General features: G+C 35.4%; 1 protein-coding gene across 2 annotated transcripts in view; it reads right to left on the bottom strand.

Moving 5' to 3' along the window:
• The window catches only part of LOC6572120 (hexosaminidase D), a 29602-nt gene extending 13648 nt beyond the window's left edge, over window positions 1-15954 (bottom strand). Inside the window, exon 1 of one of the 2 annotated variants that reach the window (XM_015166225.3) lies at window positions 15854-15954. The gene's annotated coding sequence lies outside the window, so the exon portion shown is untranslated. Of the gene's footprint in view, window positions 1-15185; window positions 15380-15853 lie in introns of those variants that run through there. The other variant, XM_001998236.4, reaches the window with a different exon arrangement.
• Window positions 15955-16175: the final 221 nt, after the last annotated feature.

The following is a 16175-nucleotide window of genomic DNA, read 5'->3' as shown; positions in this document are numbered from 1 at the left end:
TGCAGCGCCATCTATCAAAACTAAACGAAACTAACTGCTGATGTGATTCTAAGAATCTGCTAGAATAACCAAACTATTAAAAACGCACATAAAGTATAGTTAAAATTTCAATTTAGGTGTATTTAAAAATATAAATTAAATAGAAAACTCATTTATGAAAATATAAAAATATTTTAAAACAATTAAAAAAAATTAACATCAGTTGCATCGATCGGGATTCGAACCGCGACTTCTCGATCAAGCGTCATGCAGCTAACACACTAGGCCACCCCACTCCTGATAGATTCACTGCTGCTGCGCCATCTACCAAAACTAAACGAAACTAACAGCTGATGTGATTCCACGAATGTTTCTAGAAGAAGTTTGAATGTATGTGTGCACACGCATACGATGCTGTTGTAGCTGCTGCACGTGCGTTTGTTAATTGGCCAAATATTTGATTATTTTTGTATTAATTTTTGACTGGACGGAATTAAATGAAACTTTCAGCATATGATCTACATATTATATTGAATATTTGAGAAATTTAAAAAAAAGAAAAATCATTCACAATTAGCTATAGTGGCATCTGATTTGAACTTGAATGTTTTTACTCGATAAAAACATAACGAGATGATTTATCGAATTTTAAAAGCAAACTCGACATCCGCGCTGTATATACGGTCATTTTAAAAAAAAATTCAAGTCTCTAGCTCTTATATCTTCGGAAATCGACGCGTTCAAACATACGGACAGACGGACAGACAGACACACGGACAGGGCCAAATCGACTCAGCTCGTCGCCCTGATCAAGAATATATATACTTTGTGGGGTCTGCCACGCCTCCTTCTGCCTGTTACATACATTTCAACAAAACCATTATACCCTGATTTCCCATTTTCAATGGGTTCAGGGTATAAAAATCACACAAAAAAAAACTTAATAACACAAATAACCAAAAAAAATCACATGCAAAAAACACAACAAAATGAAGGGTCAAGCACTTCAGTTCACTGCAGGAAATAACACAAAAACACAAATAACAAAACACAAATAACAAAACACAAATAACAAAACACAAATAACAAAACACAAATAACAAAATAAAAAAAAAAAAACAAAAAACACAAAAAAAAAAAAAAAAAAAAAAAAAAATAAACAAATAAAAACACAACAACTTAAAACACAAAAAAAAAAAAAAAAAAAAAAAAAAAGAAAAAAATAAGAAAAAAGAAAAAACAGGAAAAGAACACAATAACACAAATAACAAAAAAAACACGCACACATACAAAAAAAAAAAAATAACAGTAACGCACAAATAACACAAAAAAAAAATTAAAAAAAAACAATAAAAAAAAAATAAAAACAAACGTTCACACACTTCCCAAAAAAAAAAAAAGTATTGTTCACACACTGCAGCAACAATAACACACACACAAAAAAAAAACGCACACAAAAAGAAAAACAAAAAAAAAGAACACTACCACCAAAAAAAAAAAAAAAAAAAAAAAACACGTCCCTGCTCTGCAGTGTACTGCTGGCCCCACCGGGCGTTGACGACTGAAGAAATGCCCTAGCTGCTGCCCTTTATATAGGGCGACTTTCACTCAAAGCCACAGTCGCGCTCAAATGTTAAGCCTGGCGCTAAGTAGCGATCATTGCAATTGAGTTTTAAGTGAGCTATGGGAACACTCTCTGCTGCAGGCATTGTAGCTTCGTTTTACTCAATTATATGTACCAAATCAATACTGCTACATACATTTTGACTACTTAAACGATCTTCTATGGTTCTTCTTCATCCCTTTCCTTTTCGACACACACGAACAGATACATAGGCAAACAAAAAAGGATAGTTAGATTACCTCCTTAAGCTGCTCACGAATATATATGTGTGTTTTAGAGAGCTGCATTAATGCCAACAAAAACGGTGCTCCAATTTAAAATGCGCCAAATGCGTTGAGTGGCATTGAACCTAATTCGAAAACAGTTTGAGTGAAAGAGAGCGCTCGTGAGCCAGTGGGACCTGAGAGTAAATGAGATGTAAACTCTCACACAGGCACAAAATTGGTCGCGAAATGCTCACCAACACTTTGCCGAATTTTTAATTTTCAGCCTCATGTGTGCGTATGCACGTGTGCGTACGTGTGTGTGTGTGTGTATGTGCTGTTTCTTGTGTAAGAAAGAACAGAAACGAGGAATTATTGAAATATTAGCTGCGCGAAGGGTTTAGGAGATGTCATAGTCGAGCATTCTCGACTAGAACTTTCTTGCTTGCTTCGGTTTCAAACTGTTCGAGATTTTCATTTCTTTCTACGTTTTAGTTTAATCGGTGACTTTTTTTTTCTTTCCACTATGTTCTATTCTAATCTATGATATGCACTGCACTCTCAAAAAAGTATGAGAAAAGCAAAAAAGGAATTGATAGAATCCTCTTTACACTTTGTGAAATGAAAGACAAAATTCGTTTAATTGAAAGTCTCTTTGCTAGTAGTGTGAATGAAACTTATGTTGCGAAATCTATTTGGAGAGGCATTCAAGCAGCTGGAAATAAGTAAAAAGCATTATATGCAGATATTATTCTCGACGCGTGTTTGGCATTTGGCTTAGCAAGAGAAAATGCTGCATACTTATTTGAATTCATGAAATGTGTAGAGGCACGATTATTGCAGAATTTCGTACACACAGTAAATAAAAAAAATAATAATAATAAAACAAAAATTAAAAAAAAAAGTTAGAAAAGTAAAATAACATAAATCTACAGATTTATGATTATCTAAAAGATCACATATTTGACTGCGTTAATTTTGACATCATTAATTTAAAAATATAATAATAATTATAGTCATATAATAACAACTACAGAACAAAAACTTACAAAAATTAAAATAAACGTAAAAAAATTAACTTACAATTTAAGTAACACACTGCACTGCACAAAATAAAACATACACCAAAAACACAAAATAAATTAATTTAATGAGCGTTAAAAAAAAAATAATAATAATAACAAAAGACTTCACAGCACTGCACAGGAAACACACAAAATAAATAACAAAAAAAAATAAATTAATTTAAAACAAAAAAAAAATAAAATAAAAAAAATAAAAATAAACAAAAATAAACAAAACAATGAAATAAAACGCAAAAAACACACAAAAAACGCAAAAAAAAAAACACAAAAAAAAAACTCAAAAAAAAAAAAAAAAAAACACAAAACAATGAATGTTCACGCACTTCAGTTCACTGCAGCAAATAAAATTTTTTTAAATACACAAACCAACAAAAAAATTAAATAAAAAAACATTTATAGATTAAAGGAAACAAAAAATAAATAAATTAAAAAAGAAAAGACATTAACAAAAAAAAAAAAAAAAGCACAAAAATAATCACCAAACACAAAAACAAAAATAAACAAAAAAAAAAAAAAAACAAAAATAAACAAAAAAAAAACAAACAATAACACATAAAAAAAACACACAAAAAACGCAAAAGAAAAACACACAAAAATATTTTTAAAAAAAAACGCATAAAAGCACATACACAAAAGTTCAAAAAAACAAAAAAAACAAAAAAAACTAAAAAAAAAAAATTAAAAAACAAAAAACTGAAAAAAATTAAAAAACATAAAAAAAAAAACAAAAACATGATGACACATCAGTTCACTCCAGCAAAAATAAGACACAAAAAAAACGCAAAACTAAAAATAAGAAAAAAACGCATAAAAACACATACACAAAAATTAAAAAAAAAACACACACACACAAAAAAAAACAAAAAACAGTAAAACACAAATACACAAAAAAAAAAATAAACAAAAAAAAAACACCCAAAAAAAACTCAAAAAAATTAAGAAACCCAAAAAAAATTATGACACTTCAGTTCACTCCAGCAACAACAACACACAAAAAAACGCAAAAATAAAACACACACACAACCATTAAAAAAAAAAAAAAAACAAAAAAAAGTAGTATTCACACACTGCAGCAACAATAACACACACACAAAAAAAAAACACACAAAAAAAAAAAAAAAAAGAACACCCTACCACCAAAAAAAAAAAAAAAAAAAAAAAAAAAAAAAACAAAAAAAACAAAAAAAAAAAACAGAAAAAAAAACATGTCCCTGCTCTGCAGTGTACTGCTGGCCCCACCGGGCGTTGACGACTAAAGAAATGCCGTAGCTGCTGCCCTTTATATAGGGCGACTTTCACTCAAAGCCACAGTCGCGCTCAAATGTTAAGCCTGGCGCTAAGTAGCGATCATTGCAATTGAGTTTTAAGTGAGCTATGGGAACACTCTCTGCTGCAGGCATTGTAGCTTCGTTTTACTCAATTATATGTACCAAATCAATACTGCTACATACATTTTGACTACTTAAACGATCTTCTATGGTTCTTCTTCATCCCTTTCCTTTTCGACACACACGAACAGATACATAGGCAAACAAAAAAGGATAGTTAGATTACCTCCTTAAGCTGCTCACGAATATATATGTGTGTTTTAGAGAGCTGCATTAATGCCAACAAAAACGGTGCTCCAATTTAAAATGCGCCAAATGCGTTGAGTGGCATTGAACCTAATTCGAAAACAGTTTGAGTGAAAGAGAGCGCTCGTGAGCCAGTGGGACCTGAGAGTAAATGAGATGTAAACTCTCACACAGGCACAAAATTGGTCGCGAAATGCTCACCAACACTTTGCCGAATTTTTAATTTTCAGCCTCATGTGTGCGTATGCACGTGTGCGTACGTGTGTGTGTGTGTGTATGTGCTGTTTCTTGTGTAAGAAAGAACAGAAACGAGGAATTATTGAAATATTAGCTGCGCGAAGGGTTTAGGAGATGTCATAGTCGAGCATTCTCGACTAGAACTTTCTTGCTTGCTTCGGTTTCAAACTGTTCGAGATTTTCATTTCTTTCTACGTTTTAGTTTAATCGGTGACTTTTTTTTTCTTTCCACTATGTTCTATTCTAATCTATGATATGCACTGCACTCTCAAAAAAGTATGAGAAAAGCAAAAAAGGAATTGATAGAATCCTCTTTACACTTTGTGAAATGAAAGACAAAATTCGTTTAATTGAAAGTCTCTTTGCTAGTAGTGTGAATGAAACTTATGTTGCGAAATCTATTTGGAGAGGCATTCAAGCAGCTGGAAATAAGTAAAAAGCATTATATGCAGATATTAGTCTCGACGCATGTTTGGCATTTGGCTTAGCAAGAGAAAATGCTGCATACTTATTTGAATTCATGAAATATGTAGAGGCACAGCAGGCGTTGGGCGTTGAGGCGTGGCAAGTGCTGGCAGCTGTTTTCGTTGCGCTTAATTCGTCCGGAATGAATATAATTTGCATGGTAATTTTGCAGCGAGTTAAACGAAATTAGAGAAAATATTTTAATTGCATTCGCAACGGAAGAATTCTCGCCAAACAGGAAAAGAAAACGGAAAAACGGAGCTTGGATGGAAATTGATGTAGCTCATGCCGGTTCGCAAGAGTTCCATTACTAGTTCCTAAGTGTTTATATGAATTTATGGGTTAGCTGTTCGCATATATATATATGTATATGTATGCGTGTGTGTGTATGTGTATAGGTATGTGCATACGTGTATACGAGTCTGGTGCTATGGAGATGAGTTGGCAATTTTCTAGAGCGCCTTTGTCGCTGCAACAATGCGGAACAACGGCTAAAGCAACAGCAACAGGAACAAAAGTGAGCGGATGAAGCAGGGGGACACTTAATTAATTTTAAAGGCAGATTAAAACATGGTCGGGACAGCAGCTGCAAAAGAAAGGAGTAAGGAGTGGGCACCACAAGCAGAGGCATCATCTTGTGCTTGGCTTGGCTGCAAGTTTATCTGACGTTGATTAATTTGTGTGCGTGTAGATAACGCGTAGGTGAATCTACAGTGGGCAGAGGAGGGGGTGGTGTCGTGTGGGCGTGGCAACGTGCACTGCAGGACAAATTGCGGCTGTGTGTGTAAAGCACATTTGGGCATCAGTTCGCGAGCGAAATGCACAAAACAGGGTGCATCATGTGAAAAGTAGTTGCTTTAGGCACCCTGTAAGCTATTCCCCTGTCATGCTATTCCAACTGTCTACTATTGTCAGCAGCAGAAAGAGTGAATGAGAGAGAGAGAGAGATGTGGAGAAAGAACACTTACTACAAGTCACTCAAGGCACACACTCACACACACATACAGTGAGAACTGTATTCAGACATGATCAAACTGGATTTAAAGTTTTTAAGTCTTTTTAAGTTGGTTGCCGACTCCAAGGGAGTGCAAGGGAATCAAAGCTGAATGCGGAATAAAAGAAACAATTGTTAAACAAACTGTAACTGTAAACTAATATAGAAGCTAAGCTTAATCTAAATCCTAAACAAGTTTTGCATTGGACAAGTGCATTACATTTGTTCACAGCGAGTATGAAACAATTTTGTTTGAGTGTTTCGCATAAGGGGAACGAGCTATAGCCACGACTGAGTGACAAATATGAATAAATATGAATATAGTTTACAACTTTTGAGGGCTTAGCAAATAGTTATGGTTTAGCTGTACAGTTAACTACTAAATTATAAAGTTTCATAACAGAGGATTTTAAAACTTATTAAAGCATTCGAAATTATTTCAGTGAATGTTGATTTATGCTGTGGCCCATTGTCTATGGCTTATGGTACATTCTATTCTCCCCTGCCTAATATGTGTGTCAGAGATGGGGGCGATTCTGATGCATCCCCAGTGGGTACCTCATACTCCATTTTGCATATTCCTTGCATACGCTGGCCGCTTTTCTTGCCCTTCCCAACTCCTCTATAATAGAGCCCCAAAATCGGTTACTTTTTTAAATGAACATTGCGCCACACTCGGTCGAATTGGATCTCTCACTGCTGAACCTTGTGTTTTGCTCGTTCGCTTGAGGTTCCCGAGACTAACTCTATGGTCACATAAAATATTATATACAGAGTAGAGTATACATATATTATATCTAGAGGAGCGCCACAAAATAACATTTCGGTAGCACTAGCTACAGTTTCTTAGGTCTAGTAGATCCGTTGATCAATGGCTAAGTGGACATTGCTATATCTAGTTCACAAATGCTGATTCAGTATATATTGTATTTTAGAGGACCCTCGGTCGCCTCAGTAACCTCATCCAGCTGAATATATTACCAAAGCACTATTCTCTGAATTCCCATAATCCATGCTCAATGCATGGAGCACTTCTATTGGCTTTACTAGATGCGCCTTTGAGAGCAGCTCAAAAAGCATCGCTGAGCATCCAAATGGATGCAGGATGCTGGCTGTTGAAGCAGACTACAAACCAACAAACCGACTTGCAGCTGGTTGGCTGGGTGGCTGCGCACTTAATAATTCAGAAACATCAATCAGGCACTGGGGCTCAGAGTGCATTCCGTCAGACTGTGCAGCTCGACGGGACTGCCATTTATCCGGCCAGACGGATGACTCGTTAGTAGCTGCCCTCTCTCGTTCCATTTGCCATATGGAATGGGGCAACAGCAGCTGCAATAGCAGCAACATCAACACTTCAATGTGTTTGTCTGATTTGTGTGGATGAGCTGTCTGCATTAGTGAACATTGCGTTGTCAACACTCGTCAGAGCACGTGGCACGAGAGCTGTCAGCCAAGTTGCAGTCCTAGTCCCAGTCCCAGATCCGCTCCCACTCCCGGTGCTTGCACTGGTCTCAGCCCCTGGGTGAAGGAAGGAAACGGTATCCTTGCCGTATGCTCACAAAGAGTCTTGTTCTAATGGCTTTCACTGAAATTAAAAGCAACAGCTCGAACGAGCACAAACAAAACAGACAAAACACACACATACCTACTCACACACACTAACTCACATTAACAAGTTTACAAGTTAAATAATATAACATTAATGATGCTTAATGCTTAACTTAACTTAACTCTCTAGGCGAAAATGCCCGACTGCGAGATCCCCTGAACCCTTCAAATGGTATTTCAATAATTCTTAGCTTCTGTCTGCTTACACAACAAGCAGCACATGCACATATACGCGCACACACACGCGTACGCACTCATGAGACTGCTGGCAGTGTTGCCAGCTAAGCCTATTTCAGGCTAGATCTAGCCTATTTGAAAGTGGTCTCGCCTATCTATAAGGAATCGGTTGGAAAAGCCAGAAATTTTAGCAGAATATGCAGAAGTCCTAGTCCTTAAGAGAACTCAGTATAGCACAGCAGAAACTGATGTCTCTAATCTAATAATTGTAATTTAGCCATATCATGCATATACATAAATACATATGTATATTAGAGGCGTGCATGACTTCACTCCATTAGAAATGAAGTCGAATGAGTGTGAAGCATACAACACATTAGCTTACCGCCCTCAATAAAATAAGAGAAGAGCTTAAATCTAAAACGGAATGATCGGTTGCATATTCTGACTCCGAGTCATATACGAGCGCTCTCTTTCACTCAAACTGTTTTCGAATTAGGTTCAATGCCACTCAACGCATTTGGCGCATTTTAAATTGGAGCACCGTTTTTGTTGGCATTAATGCAGCTCTCCAAAACACACATATATATTCATGAGCAGCTTAATGAGGTAATTTAACTATCCTTTTTTGTTTGAAGAACCATAGAAGATCGTTTAAGTAGTCAAAATGTATGTAGCAGTATTGATTTGGTACATATAATTGAGTAAACCGAAGCTAGAATGCCTGCAGCAGAGAGTGTTCCCATAGCTCACTTGAAACTCAATTGCAATGATCCCTACTTAGCGCCAGGCTTAACATTTGAGCGCGACTGTGGCTTTGAGTGAAAGTCGCCCTATATAAAGGGCAGCAGCTACGGCATTTCTTCAGTCGTCAACGGCCGGTGGGGCCAGCAGTACACTGCAGAGCAGGGACGTGTTTTTTTTTTTTTTTTTTTTTTTTTTTTTTTTGTGTTTATTTTTTGTTTTTTTTTTTTTTTTTTTTTTTTTTTTTTTTTTTTTTTTTTTTTTTTTTTTTTTTTTTTTTTTTTTTTTTTTTTTTTTTTTGTGTTTTTTTTTTTTTTTTTTCTTGTTTTTTGTTTTTTTATTTCCTTTTTTTTTGTTTTTTTTGTTTTTAGGTTAAGTGTTGTGTGTAGACGTTCATTTAATTAATTTGTGTATGTACTGCACTTCAGCAAGGTATGTTATTTAAATATATATATATATATATATATATATATATATATATATATATATATATATATATATATATATATATATATATATATATATATATATATATATATATATCCGGTTATAGCGACACTCAAGGGACCGTCGATTTTACTATACCCGGAGGACGCTTTAATCAGAAAGAGTAAAAAATATTTTTTTTTTTTTTTTTTTTTTTAGGCTGCCATGCTCGTCGCTTTTACTATAAAACAATTAAAATTTTTAATCAGAACAATCATTTTTTATAAACTTATTTCAATAACATGGTTTAGAAACATTTTTGTGACGTCAGCATTGTATTTTGGCTCTCTTCCTCTCTATATCTTAGCAGCGTTTGTGGCGTTGCTACGCACACAAGCAAGGGTACTGATCACTGATCAATACATACATGTATACATTTCTAACAGAGTCTTTTTATGCTGCGATTTGTTATCATTATTTCGGAGGCTCTTTCATATAAGTTTGTATGGGGCCAACCAAGACATCGAATTTTCGTCGACGCTTTAAGCGGAGTCGTTATAACCGGATTCTACTGTATATATACATTTCGTTTTATTTATATATTTTACATTTGTTTTTTTTTATTAATTTTTTGTTGTCGGTTTTTTTTGTTCTGTTTTATTTGTGTTGATTTTTGTCTTGTGGGGTCAGCAGTGAAGTGTTTTTTTTTTTTTTTTGGCTCCGCTTATAGCGTCAGTACGGTTATAGCAATTGGTCCACAGACCAACATTGATGAGAAAACGTATACGGTTATAGAGTCTTCCAATTCAAGCGACGGTCCCTTAAGCATCGATTCTATTATATATAGAAATTTCCATGGTCGTTTTAAGCATGGATTTGTGTTTAATTGATAGAATTTCGAGGAATTATCATAAATATAATATTTTTAATAATGGATTACAGAACATGAAATGCGCACAGGATCTAGCCTGGGCTCTGCTGGAACTTAAGTATAATAAGTATAAGTACCAACTGGTGGAGCTGATGAGACGAAAACGTGGCACATTTTGCAGCGCTTGCGAATGTTATTGTTGCATGTGGTACGTGGTCGTCTGTGGTTGTTGATGCTTCTGCTCGTGCTCTTGCTCCTGCAGCTACATTTGGTGCCTGGGAATGTTTTCGTTGGCGGCAAGCTCGGTCTCGGTCGCCGCATGGACGTGACAGTGCCCACAAAATAGCAGGCACAACCAACACGCCTCTTCGCGACGCCCTCTGCCCGCAGCAACCCGGATAAACTTCCAACGCAGTCAAACGCAGTCATGCAAATATAGCACAAGTCTTACATCTCTGCCACATCCGGCACACGAACGCGCCACACCAACTGCTCCTGCTCGCCGCATGCAGCAACAGAGTTGCAACCAAAAGGACAAGGCCGATTCGGGGCACCGCAAATGGATGCATTAATGAGTTGTGGATACAATGGAAATCACAGCCAAATAAACATTTAATTTACTCCCATCGATGCTAGTTCCAGTCTTCTATACCCGTTCACCATGTAAAACAGAGTATATCAGCTTGATGCATAAATCAAATGATGGAAGGCTGAGAGTCGAAAATATATGCTTATATATGTTACTTATATCAATTAAAAATTCAATTTACATATTTAGTAAATGAGACAGCTGGCACTAACTGCAAATCGATATTTATCGATTCATTCAAATTCTAATCATTACTGCTAAGGTAAAGCCGTTCAGATTTTGCTTTTAAATACAAATTATATAAGCATTATATATATGATAAAATAAAGATTAATTATTATTTTTGTATTGCTTCCACACAGAATCAATTAATATCTCTAGCAAGCAGCATATATTGAACACATTCCACTTCACGGCGCATTGGATAACCCAATATGGAATACAAATAGGCACATCTAGTTGGTGTGCAATTATTTGCTTTACTTAAATTTCAACATCCCGTTGGGCACATCCCATGTGAGCTGACACAGCGAAAGCAAAGCCAAGCAAAAGCGGTATGCAACATGCAGAGGCCACCATTTCCGTACCATGTGCTGTGCACGGTGGCCAGCGTTGCACCACGGACTTTTCTCCCAGGCATTGGCTTCCAATTTCGGTCAGTCGCCGGCGCTACTCTTTTTTTGCCAGTGCTTACATGTTGGCTTTTGCCAAGTTCCACCACCGGCCCTCCCCTACCTTCCCCTCATTGTCACCTGTCTGCCTTCCACATACGAATCGCCCAACTTCGGCCCCCATGAGGCACCTGGTGCCACAGATTCAACGTGCCATTGTTTCAAGCTTTAATATAATATTTGTGAGGGAATTTTGTGTATACCCCAGAAGGAGCCGCGACTGATTAACTGTAATTGCTAAAACATTATCAAACTTGAATTACCACATTATATCTCGTGCATCCTGCGAGCTGAACTCTTCAAATTGTTTCCTTAGTTTCATGTATATTTTATATATTTCAATTTTTGATTATAATTTAGATACTTTAAATATCAAAAACTTTTTTAAAGATATAGACTTTATATAAGATAGTTTTCAATGCGACTCAAACATTCAACAGCACAGAATGTGCGGAAAAATTGTAATCCGTTAAGTATCACAAAAGTAAATGTTTTGGTCAATTGTCAATTGTGTTAGGGTATCTCCTAGTCAGACACACTTTTGTATATTTGTATATATGTATATATTTATTTATGCATAATATTGCAACTCACTTTTATTATTATTATTACGTGTACTTTCAAATTTGCACAGCGAAAAATGCTAGCTCGCTTTTTGGCGCTACGCTTTAAGAGTTTATATGCATTGCTCAGCATCAGTAGTTCGCTTGGGTTTGTTCATTGCAATAGAGACATAACTGGTTCATGCATCAGTCAAGTAAACAGCTTAGCTTTTACAAGCATAAATTTCCCAATCAAACATAATTTTGATAATGAGTAAAAGTAGTATTCCATTTAGAGATGCTGGAAGCTTATTAAAATAACTTTAAATGAAATTTCATTATTGCTGACATTGTGCAAGCGAATCATATTCTTCATAAGCCACATGGAACAAAAGATCCCATCTCGGGTGTGTATATGTTCGTATTCGGCGAACCACACTGTTAATGAAATATTTAACTCCATTTTTAGCGCCGTCAAAATTAAAGTAAATTAACTCTGTCAGGCGTTTTAATTAAGCGATACCAAAGCCCATAAACCACGACATATAACTCAGGTAAGCAGGGATGAGCGGCACATACGGATGCAGGGAGTTGAGAATTGGTCGTTGGAAGTGGGAGTTGAGAATGGGGGGAAAACGGGGAATGGAACGGAAAACGACCCATGAAAATTTAAATTTTTACGATAATTAGGCATGCAGAGTAAAAGTAATTTGCATTTTATTTATCGAATATGTAATATCTGCATTTATATAACATGCGCAAATATGTATTAAGCCAATAATGTGAAGGCAAAAATTCTAAATATTTCATGCCAAAAAAAGTTAGAAGCGTAATACTTCTAAGCAAAATATCTTTGTGATAATTTAGATAGTATAACATCTAGTATATATAAATGATATTAGTATGTATGAGTATTTTTTGAGGTCTTTAATTTCTGAACAGCTTATTCTTTTGTTTCAATTCAATTTATTTTATTTATTCTATATATTTATTTGTATGAAATAAATAACATCAGTAAAATATTAATCTAGCCAAGCGATATCTTTCTAACCATAACTTTTTCAATTCCCGCATAAGGGAATATTTGTTGAAATACCACACACACACACACACACACACACACACACACACACACACACACACACACACACACACACACACACACACAAAGCAAACTCTAACCCACACACACACACACACACACACACACACACACACACGCAAGCAAACTCTAACCCACACACAGTCACACATACTAATACAAACATGTAAGCTTGAGTTTTAGAAGAAAATGAATCGAGCTGCAATTGCTGGCAACGCTCACTGGCTTTGTGGGTCGGAGGACCAAGGCAGAGCGCATAAATCAGCTGCCATATTTTCGTTGTTGGATGGGCAATCGAATTACGAGTAGCAAACCTGAAAGTGCGACGGAAAGGGAAACGGACACCGACACGGAACCGGAAACGGCCGCCTTTCGGGGCGAGGTCTTCATAAATGCTGGCAACCAAGCAACAAAGAGGCGACGATGTCTGCCAGCTGCAGCTGCAGCTGCAACTGGAGCTCCACGATGACGCACTTACTCGTAAAATATGCTCCTCGCAAATCGGGCAATACCCAAAGGGCCAGACGCAGCCACTGCCCGTGATATATATACATACGCATATGCATATCCACTTCAAGCAATGAACGCGTATGGCTGTAGCACCCAAATCGTGCCGCACATGAAGCTATTAAGCTTCTGAAACACCCCATAAATGCAATTTAGAGCTGCACTGCCACGCTCCCAGCTAATCAATTGGCCAGCAGACTTTGTGTGCTTCACACACACTTTTAGCTTTCAATTAACCCATAAACAAAAATCTAATTAGACATTCCATTTGCAGAGGGCTTATTGTGACATAACGTGAGGGGTATTCGACAAGGACATGGTATTACAATTGCATTGTTTTGGATATTGTTATACTGAAAGTAGAAATATAGAGTAGCAATTATACTCAAGAGGGTATTGTTCTTTCCCCCAGTTTAACTTACTACTCACACACAATATACATCTATACACTAATATATAAATAGGAAAGGCTAAAATTAACATACATTCATATTTTGGAATTCTGCTCTCAATCTTACATATATATTTGAATATAATCTATTAAAAAGGAGAAAATAAAAAGTTTTTTTTTTTTTTTAGTGGTCTCAATTTTATCTTTCCATTTCATACGTGAACGTATATCTAATTTAAATAAATACAACCAACGCACATATTTGGGCAATTTTTTAAGCACAGATTCTATAGAATATTTCAATCATATGTGCAAGCATCATTGAAATTCGTTAAATATATCGCAAAATTGCATACAAAACGTTTTGGTAAATCGGCAAAAGACTATTTTTATAACACATTTTAACACATTCAATTATGTGCAATATTTTTTAATTGTGTTTGAATTGTGGTGGTGTTGGTAAGGTAAAGTAAGGTTGTCAAATATTTTGAAAATATCGGATCGATGATATTTTAAGTTTTGATAATATCAATATGATACTTTATATTCAACTCTAACAATATCGATATAACAATATTTTTTTTTTTTTTCCAAGAATTAATTTATAATCCGTCCCAAAAAACAAGAATAATGAAAACAAATATTTTTTTTATTCATATGATAAATACCGCTATTCGGTACTCAAAAGCTTCATAGTTCTTTTTTTCATGTGACGCCATATCTGATGTGTTAGGCACTTGTATTATTACTTAAAGGCACAAATTACATTTGGATGTTCCATTTTTAAAGTCAGAATAATTAGTTTGCACCATATTCAATTCTTGTACTTTTCGCTTTGTTTACTGATCACTCAAATATATCGAAAATATCTCTAAAATACTCGATATTTAGGCAAAAATATATATTTGTATAACACAAATATCGATATATTGATCTATTTTCGACTACCCTATAAAATAGTGCCCAGGGAATGTGGATTCAATTGGTCCCTAAGGGTCGATGGCTAAAACTATGTGTGAAAAAACAAAAGTCGAAGGGAGAATTCAAACAGGGTTTCCTACACATATACAGTAGAGTCCGGTTAAAACGACTTCGCTTATAGCGCCTTCCGCTTAAGGGACAGTCGGATAATATAATCGGATTCTACTGTATATTTGAATAGGAAATTTGACTGTAATATTATGACGTCGAGGGAATTTTTGATAAATGTATGATATGTATTCATATATGTATGCATATAATTAATTCATTTGGGTAACCCTCGTACTCGATGCCAAGAATTGGCAAAAGTTACTTTGAAATGGTTTGCTTGCTCTCTACATCTCTTACAAACTAATCCAAATTTTGTAAAGCATTGGGAATTTACTTTGGAATTGCAATAACGAAACTTAACTGTATTTATTATTGCAGAATATATCCTTGCACTTTCGTTGCTTTATTTAACTTTTATATTTTTTATTGAACATTCAGAACCTGCATTAGCACAACAATTTCACGAAATATATAGCTAAATGCAGTAATTACTTTAATACGAATGTCAGAATCTTAAACTGTAGTCGCGCACAGTTGCAGTTGCACTGTTTTCTGTTTACGCCAAGCGACGACAGCAGCAGCAGCACCAGCAGCAGCTTTTTGGCGGCAACGCAAACTGTTCTTGCGCACTAACTGCCATTGCCGAAAGTTTTATTTCAAATTTGCAACGGATAATTCACTCTTTTCTAGAAGCTGAATTGCATAAAGCTTGTAAAATTGAGGCTGTTGCTTATCAGTAAAAGTATTAGTAACATTAATATAAACACCATGTTTGACTTGGAATTTTTAATAAGAGAAACGCACGAATTGAACGATTTCGCGTTTAAAAGCAGTTTATTACCTGATTCACTAAACAGAATATCACAATTATCCTTACACATTAATCGATATCAGTCGATATTTTAATATTCCGATTAAGATTTACATCCCTGGCGGCAATATTTGCCAAGGCGTCATTTTGTATTCTTATTGGAATCTTGTATTAAACATGCAACCACTTAAAAGTTTTCTTATACAATTTTTACTCACCCGTTTGTATTTTCATGCATTAAAAACAACATAGCTAATGCAATATCGACGCACTTGTAGTCAATTGTAGCAACCCATACACACAAATGCATGTACACAAAAAATGCGACAGAGAGAGAAAGAGAGCGTGTAAAGAATGGGGGGAAAACAAAATGAGTAAAATGCCGGAGCTGTAGCGCTGCCAGATTAAATAGTGCCGGTTTAAAGCACTCAATAATTTAAATTTACATCATATATATATTCATGGTATATCCAACAATCAAAATAAACCAATTCGAAGGATTTGTAAGAATGACTTATCTATAATTGACTATTAGCTTTA

Source organism: Drosophila mojavensis, unplaced genomic scaffold (assembly GCF_018153725.1).
Source record: "Drosophila mojavensis isolate 15081-1352.22 unplaced genomic scaffold, ASM1815372v1 contig_19, whole genome shotgun sequence".
Classification (NCBI taxonomy): Eukaryota; Metazoa; Arthropoda; class Insecta; order Diptera; family Drosophilidae; genus Drosophila; species Drosophila mojavensis.
The sequence above is the reverse complement of the archived record's forward strand: the minus strand, read 5'-3'. Positions and strand labels throughout refer to the sequence as shown.